Raw genomic sequence first — 9,511 nt, forward strand, 5'->3', positions numbered from 1 at the left:
CGGCTCCCTCTGTCTCTATGAGCTGCAATCAAACAAAGTGTGGAAAAGAAAACAGCAGCTGAGAGTAGAACGATGGGTGGAGACGCTGTTACTGACATCAGAGGGGGCGTGGCTACAAAACAGTTCAACAAAACTCTGTGTAAGCTCAATCAACGGAAGTCCAGTCATCACCAATCATCACGTGGAAGTGATCAGAATCTGAGAGATGGAACGCCTCTGCTCCAGTTCTCACTCAAACATCGACGCCTCCGACGTCTTCTGGCTTCACTTTATACCTGTTCACATCGTCTCCGACTGGGGACCCCAGTTTACCTCCCAGAATGGAAAGAGTTCTGTGCTTAAGTTAGTCTCACCTGGCTTCAATCTCAGACCAATGGGCAAGCAGAGACTCAACGGACCAGTTGGCCTGGAGTTCTCACACAGCTCCATGACCTCCTCAGCATCTGGACCATTCAAATCCTGACTTTGTCATCAACCTGTTCTGGTCTGTAGAAGGTGAGCTGCCTGTTCCAGCAGTATGACATTGCCACACCGGTGACAAAAAGTTGTGTACTGATAGACGACGGCGCTAAAACTTAAACTTTTATTGCTTATTTGTCAAATCCAGCTTCACAGCCAGAGTTACATCTGAGAGCAGCACTCCAGGATGGAAACACAACTGAAACTCCAAACACATGGGTCGGGGATCACCAAAATAAAACAGGAAAACACAAAAAAGAGAAAAAGACAACTAATAAACGCAGGATCATCAATAAGATTTTAATCAGAAAAATTCTTGGGGAAAAAAGAAAAATTCAAGATAAATATTAAAGCTGCAAGCAGCGTTATAAGGGCCCTCGCACCAACCGCGCATCGAGCCACGCTCAACACCTAAAACCAGCACGTCCGATCTGATGTCACATTGATGGAATTCATGCATTTAACCACCAGCTAACATCTCATCTCATTCAATCATGATTATAGTCGTCCCACTAGGTGGCGCTGTAACCATTACTGACAAATGGCATAACAAACATTTCTGAGCTCGAGTCTCATCACACCTGCGACCTTTTATTATGTGAAGGCTGTGTGCAGGCAGGAGTGGTAGTAGGAGGACCCAAGGTGCAGACACTCGGAGGCAAAACTTTAACTCAAAACAGCTTTAATGCTAAACTCAAATGTAACATAACTGGATGAATCAAAATAAACTTACACCGGAAGACTAACAGAACACACAGCAGGATAAGGGTAGATCACGACACTGACTCAAAGAAACACAGGGTTTAAATACACTGGGAAGTAACGAGGGGAATGAGACACAGAAGGAGGGCACAGCTGGGAGAAATCGGAACTAACGAGACAAGGAAGCAAAACCAGACGCATTTACATGAGACACGGACTTTCAAAGTAAAACAGGAAACATAACACAGACTGAACTACAGACACAGACTCTGACAAAATATAAGACATGACATTTCCTGTTCCCACTAGGTGGCGCTCTACGTATTCCTGACAATGGGCACATCAATCTGTTCAGGGCAGGTCTGACATCATGCCTTTAAAGTCTGGTACTGATCAGACTGGATTTCATGGAGTTATACTAATTTGTTTCTTCATGGCGAGACATCAATGTTCGCCATGCTGCTGGGGTCACACACTTTCGTGAAAAGTCACAGTTTTCACTGTAACCCAAGACCAACTGCTTAAGGCTTTCCTGGAGAAATTTGAGGCTGCAGATGTCACCCATCACAATACTGTACACCAAAGTGTAAAACATGACATTTCCTGCTCCCACTAGGTGGCGCTGTCCCTGGTGTCAAATATGGCAGTTGAAATATGTTCAGGGGTGGAGCCTTATCATATGTGTGCTCTTTGGTCCAGGTCAGACCATGTATGAGGGAATGAGAGACAATAAGATTTTCATGGCGAGTCATCGAAATTCGCCGTGGCGCCACCGCCTCACCGTATCACGAAAACTCAAAAGCTCCGCAATTTAACATGGCCCAGGTGTGTAGTTGAAACTGACCAAAGATGAAGCTTATACGACCAAATCCCAAATGTTATACCCCTCTGACCTGTCTTCCCCATGTGATGTTTTGTGTAATGTATGTATGGTCGGAGGGTAAGATGGCGCCGCCATTGCGCGCAATAGGTCGGCAGCCTTATGAAATTTCCCCCTTGTGGGACTTATAAAGGTATATCAATCCCAAGGAGGAGTTCGAAAAAGTTCGAGGCATGGAAATGGCAAAATTAGAGCCAAAATGTCACCTTCACCTCTAAATGGCGGACTTCCTGTTGGGTTTGCGTCAATGGTCCCAGTGACTTTTTTATTCGGCTTGGCATGATACACATGTGTGCCAGATTTCATACATGTAGCTCAAACGATGTGTTCGTAGGGCTGCATTTAACAACGCATAGGTGGCGCTCTAGAGCGATTTCCCAGTGCTCATATGTAAAACCATTAAAAAACAAAATTTTTCACCAGACCTGGCATGTGTGCAAAATTTCAAGAGTTTTTGAGCAAGTTTAGGCCCTCAAACAGGCACTTGTTTTGCCTGAATAATAATAAGAAGAAGAAGAAGAAGAAGAAGAAGAAACGGAGCAGATACAATAGGGCCTTCGCACTCTCAGTGCTCGGGCCCTAATAACGATTTTAATGATTAAAGCAGAGGTTCCCAAAGTGTGGGGCCCGCCCCCTAGGGGGGGCGCAGAGCCATTGCAGGGGGGGCGCGGTATGAAAAGAAAAAATAAAAAGAGCGCTTGGACACTGTGGACAGGTTTTTGACGGGGCTCCCACATAAACGCAAAGCAGGAGATGAAGCATCGCCAAATATGTTTCCAAACCAACTTCCTTCCAAGCCAAAGACAGGAAAATATGGTGAAGCATATCTTCCCTTTGGCTTCACCTGCACAAGTGCCGAGGTAGGTCTCCCCTGCAAAATTAGTTTCCCTGCGTCGGGAGCAGCGCTGGGCTCTCCAAATCACGGACAAACAGTATCCCACATTCTTGATTTTTAGTTCACAAACACTTCTTGTAATGACTAACTACTCCTGACATTTTGGACATGTTAGCTCTTTATGCAGTAAAGTTACAGTGGGATACAAATAATATCAGGCTGATCCTGCCGTAATTTGTTCCCCCGGTTCAAATCACGGACAAACAGGATCCCACAGCTGTTTATGTTTTTGAACCCATTTTGCACAGAGAGGCATTTTTGAAAAATGTATTGACAGCAATGTTGAATATTATTACACAGGAAAAAAAACAACTACACGTAAAATAATTACACCGTGACGCCTCTGCCTTTCTAAATGCAGGGACAGTAACTGCGTGTGTATATGTAAACGTGTAAAACCTGAAGATAGTCAGATTAACAGTAACAGTATTTTGTCTCTATCTGCCATTCTGCAATTCATCTCATGTAAACAATAACGTGGCGCACAGCGTGACGTGAAAAGAGGCACATACCTTTGACGTTGCGTGATTTAACTCTGTAATCCTCGTCCACACGTAAACGCAAAAAAGGAGTTTTAAATAATCTCCGTTTTCGGTGAATCGCAACACCGTTTACGTGTTGACGAAAAGCCCAAACGCACAGAAACAGCTGAGTTTTCAAAAATACCCGTGTAGGTGTGGACGCAGCGTAAAAGAGTTAGTAGTATATTTTATTACTACCTGTAATTTATTGCCGTTTACTTGTATTTGCTTAATTGCTTACTAAATGTTTGAGGTGTGAAATAAACCGCAATGGAGTTTGTAAACAAAATATGGGTGTGTGTGTTTGGAGGATGTGTTTGTGCGGGGGGGGGCGCGAACATTTTTCTTGTAAAAAAGGGAGGCCTGGCAAAAAAAGTTTGGGAACCACTGGATTAAAGTAAGTTAAAGTGTTCACATGATCAGAAACAGCCACTCTGACACAGCGTCACTGAACACCTCTCTCCAGCAGGGGGCAGCAGAGCAAAGGGTTGACCTACATCTCTGCTCCAAGTTAGTTACTGTAGACGGTAACAGAAGAACCACGTACACGTCAGGATATGTGGAGCCCTGGCTGAGATTATTCAGGTTTGTGTATTTAAAACATGTAAAAAAGAATCAGCTTATGGTAATAAAATGTTGATAAAAGGATTGAAAACCATCTGTTTAGATAAATAAAAGGATTTCATGTTCAACTAGAAAAATTTGCATTTCCTGCGAAAATGCTGTGTGGATGCCTTAACGCTGAAGCTGTCTGCTGAAAAGCTGAAAAAGATGAAAAGTTGCAAAAAGTTGTATGGTGGTGAAAAAAAAATTAAGCGCTGAGCAGGATTCGAACCTGGCCCTTCTGGACTCAAGGTAGCTACTCATCTCACTGAGCTAAACTCATTCTCTCAAAAGAGAGGAGGAGAGACTGACAATTCTGCTAAAATGAGCAGAAGCTGCTCATTTTTTGTGCTGAGAAGAGGCGAAAAGGCTGAAAATTTTGCAGAAAAGAGATAAATCAGCAGAATTTCTGCAGAAAAGAGGTAGAACAAAAGAGAAAACTAAAAATAGGTTTTGCCATGACCAGGATTTGAACCTGGCCCTTCTGGTCTGCAAGGCAGCTGCTGATCTCACTGAACCAAACTCATTCTCACAAAAAGAAGAGATGGAGAAAGGGACAATTTTGCTAAATGAGCAGAAGCTGCTGAGAATTGTGCTGAGAAGAAGTGAAAAGGCTGAAAATTTTGCAGAAAAGAGGTGAATCAGCAGAATTTCTGCAGAAAAGAGGCAAAGAAGCAGAAACTTGTGCTGAAAAGAGATAACTCAGCAGAGTTTCTGCTGAAAAGAGTTTTTTTTTTCTGAAAACAGCCAAAAAAGCTGGAATTTGTGCTGAAAAGGGGTGAAAAAAATGAAAATTTTGCTGAAAAGGGTTGAAGAAGCTAAAGTATACCAAATCAAAGTATTTGTGCCAAAACATAGTGTTTCTGCCATATTGTGGTACTACTACATTACAACATGAATGAAGATGAAAAGAAACTGGCAACAAAGTCCTCCACTACAAAACCAGTCTGATACCACATATTTGCAGTGTTCACGTTTACTAAGGCACTACCCAAAAGGCGCCACAAGAGGGCACTCCAACACAACAGATGACCTATGTACACTGATGCACTTAGTAACAGTCAGCCTCCGTGGATTGGCAGAAATACTGTGATTTAGTAGTAATACTATCACATAACAGATATACTGTGATGTTGCAGACATAGCATGTTTTTGCACTACTCATTTGTAGTGAAAAAAAATAGCAATATAAATTACAGGTCTGTGATAGTGTATAAATTTGTAGTGAAAAAGAAATGTCGACCAAGTTGGGATTGAACCCACGACCTTTGAGCTGCAGAGCCGTGTCATCACTGATTGCGCCACCTGGGAGAGGGGCGGGCGGCTGAGAAACAAAGCCATCAGCAATCAGAAATAGATCGCGGTGAGAGGCGAAAAGTGCCGTTTTTTGGAGTTACAAAACGTCGTGTAACTCAAAATCTAGGATGGCTAGCAGCACAATTCTTGTACTGGGTGAATCAGCGGACGTTGGTGTATTTTGACTGCGATTTTCATAGTTCTTTGTACCTCCGTTGCGGAGATATGACGAGAGAAGAAACGGCTTCATTTTCAGTTTGAAGACTGAGAGAAGGACAGATTTGCATTATAAAAGCTGCTAAAATTATAAACTTTGCAGAATTGTAATAAATGATCAATATGAATTACTGGTCCGTGATGGTGTATTAATTTGTAGGGGAAAAAAAACATGTTGACCAAGGTAGAATTGAACCCGCGATGTTTGGGCTGCTGACCGGCGTCATTACCAACTGCGCCACTGGGAAAGAAGATGGCGGCCGCTTGGAAAACAGGCAGATGACCTGTGAGATTTAGCTATAGATGCACTACTCATTTGTAGTGAAAAAAATTAGCAATATAAATTACAGGTCTGTGATAGTGTATAAATTTGTAGTGAAAAAAAAAATGGACCAAGGTGGGATTGAACCCACAACCTTTGAGCTGCAGAGCCGTGTCATTACGGATTGCGCCACCTGGAAAGGGGGCGGGTGGCTGAAAAACAAAGAGATCAGCAATCAGAAATAGATCGCGGTGAGAGGCGAAAAGCGCCGTTTTTTGGAGTTACAAAACGTCGTGTAACTCAAAAACTAGGAGGGCTATCAGCATAATTCTTGTACTGGGTGAATCAGCGGACCTTGGTGTAGTTTGACTGCACTATGATTTGGCACAAATACTATGTTTTAGCACAAAAAATATGTTTTGGCTCAAAAACTTGTATTTTGCAGTTATACTATGATTTGGAAGAAAAACTATGCTTTGGAAGAAACACTATGCTTTGGAACAAATACCATGATTTGGCAGAAATACTATGAGCAGTAATAATATAACATAGCAGAAATACTATTATTTGGGTGAATGCTATTGTTTGGCACAAATACTATGATTTAGCACTGTACAGAATGGTGTACGTCAGTTTAATGCTGGGTGGTGCTGCAATAGTAGCTATCCTCGGTCAGAAGGAGAGGCTGGCATCCAGGGATTAGATTACCACAGGTGGAGTTTATTGGCAGTCAGATGGATGTTACAGGGAGATATGGCATACAGTAGGAGGATGTGGAGGGGTGATATGGTGTGGTTTCTATGATTAAGAACAGGGTGTACATTACAACATGAATACGGATTAAAGATTAAAGAAACTGGCAACAAATTCCTCCACTACAAACCAGTCTGATACCACTTCTTGCAGTGTTCACATTTACTAAGGCACTACCCAAAAGGCGTCACAAGAGGGCACTCCAACACAAGAGATGACCTATGTACACTGATGCACTTAGTAACAGTCAGCCTCCTACTTAGCCACTACGTAATACAGCGATATTACAGTGTACAAATTCACATAAATATGATTTGGCAGAAATACTAAAGTTTGGCTCAAATACTATAATTGAGTACAAGTACTGTAAGATAACAGAAATACTATGATTTAGCAGAAATACAATGTTTTTGCAGAAACACTGTAATTTCACTCAAATACTATGAGATAGCAGTAATACTATGATTTGGCAGAAATACTATGTTTCAGTACAAATACTATGACAAAGCAGAAATACTATGACTTAGAAGTAATACTATAACAAAAGGGATTCCTCAAAATAATATGAAATTGCAGTAATTCTATGATTTGGCAGAAATACTGTACATCGTACAAATACAATGCTTTGGTACAAATACTATATTTTGATTTGAATACTATGATTTGGCACGAGTAGTATGATTTAGTACAAATACTACGAATTGGCAGAAATACTGTGACCTAGTAGTAATACTATAACATAACAGAGATACTATGATTTTGCAGACAGTCTATGTTTTTGCACAACTAGCACAATATGGCAGAAATACTATGATTTGGCACAAATACTATGATTTAGTACAAATACTCTTATTGGCACAAATACTATGTTTCAGTACAAATACTACGATTTGGCAATAATACTGGGTTTTAGCACAACTACTGAGATTTGGGTGAAATACTATGATTTAGAAGAAATACTATGACTTCATTACAAATACAATGTTTTGGTTCAAATAATATGATTTCCAAAAATACTATGATTTGGTACAAGTACCATGATTTAGTACAAATAATACAATTTCGGTCAAATACTATGAAATTGCAGTGATACTATGATTTTGAAGGAATACTATGATTTGGTAAAAATACTATGCCTTAGTAGTAATACTATAACATAGCAGATATACTATGATTTTGCAGAAATTCTATGTTTTGCACAAATACTACAACAACTACTACTACAAATACTACAAGAAATACTATGTTTGGGCAGTAATACTATTATTTGCTATAAATACTATTATTTGGCACATATACTATAATCAGCAGATATACTATAACATAACAGAAATTCTACGACTTAGTAGTAACACTATAATATAACAGAAATTTTAACTGGGCACAAATAACATGATTTGGCACAAATACCATGATTTGGCAAAAGATACCATGATTTGGCACAAATACGATCATAGTGCAGAAATACTATGATTGGGTACAAATACTATGATTTGGCACAAGTACTATGAATAAGTACAAATACTATGATTTCATGAAATACTATGATTTAGCAGAAATACTGTTTTAACATAAATAATATCTTTTCAAAGAAATTTCTGCTAAAGGTACTATTTCTGCTTTTTAGCAGAAATACTGTAATTTTGCATAAATACTATGATTTGGGATGAATACTATGATTTGGCAGATATACTATATTCAGCACATAAACTATAACATAACAGACATTCCTCCACTTAGTAGTAATCTCATAACATAAAATAAATATTATGGTTCTGCCCCAAAACCATGACTTGGGAAAAATACCATGATTTTTCAAAAATACTATGATTTAGCAGAAATACTATGATTGAGCAGAAGTACTAAGATGTAGTAGAAGTACTTTGATTTAGCACAAATACTATTATGGAGGAGTAATACTTTAACATGGGAGAAATATTGATATACACACACACATACACATAGAGCAAAGTGTACAGGGGCTGTTAAGAGTCTGGGCTTGGTATATCTAGGTCAGCTAAATTAGCTGCACCTGCTGTAATCAGCACTTACACACACAGACACAGAGACAGCTATGAGTTTTCTGCAGTGTATTTCTCACATTCAGGATTCCCCTCGAACAAATGGCCATAATTTCCTAACCGTAGGGGCTAGAACGCTCATTCTGACACCGTTTTGTTCAGAAGAGATGGGGAAAACTTCAGGCCTTCATAATTCAGAGATAAAATATAAATTATTGAAGATATATGACTTGTAATACACTGTAACTGAGTAGAGGCGAAGCAAAACTGCCTTGACTTGCCCTCAAACAACGTTTTGTAACTCTTAATCTATATGGAGCATCAAAATCATTCTTTCACCGTAAGAAACAGCAGGCTTTGGTGAACAGTCATGGAAATTTTCAGGTCTCTGTTGAAATCAATCAAAAGATATGACGAGAGAAAAAAAGTGCCTCATTTCCAGAGTTTGAAATCTGAAGTAATCTGAGCGAGGGACAAATTTCCTACCCTCAAACAAGTGTAATTCATGGCCAAACGGTAATAGGTGAGGAAAAAATTCTTGAATTGTGAGCATCAGGGATGTCTGAAGATATATTGGCACAAGCATCATGTCTCAACTTTGTTTCGTTAAGGAGATATGACGATTTGAAAATGCCTCTCATTAGAGAATTCCAGCGCTGATTTTGAAGAAACTCTCCATTGAGTTTCTATGGAGAGTTTTGAGACTTTATGTTACTCTGAGGAGATTTGCAAAGAATCTATAAGTCCCACAACAATGATAGTGACATTTTCTGAAAGCCAGCAAAAATACCTACGTTTTGATGTATAATTTGTGGGGGTTGAGTGGAAATTGAGTGAGTAGCAAGAAGTTGTTTAGACATGAAGAGAAAATTCAGAACGGACCAGCACTCACTCTGACTTAAT

Source organism: Oreochromis aureus, linkage group 7 (assembly GCF_013358895.1).
Source record: "Oreochromis aureus strain Israel breed Guangdong linkage group 7, ZZ_aureus, whole genome shotgun sequence".
Classification (NCBI taxonomy): domain Eukaryota; kingdom Metazoa; phylum Chordata; class Actinopteri; order Cichliformes; family Cichlidae; genus Oreochromis; species Oreochromis aureus.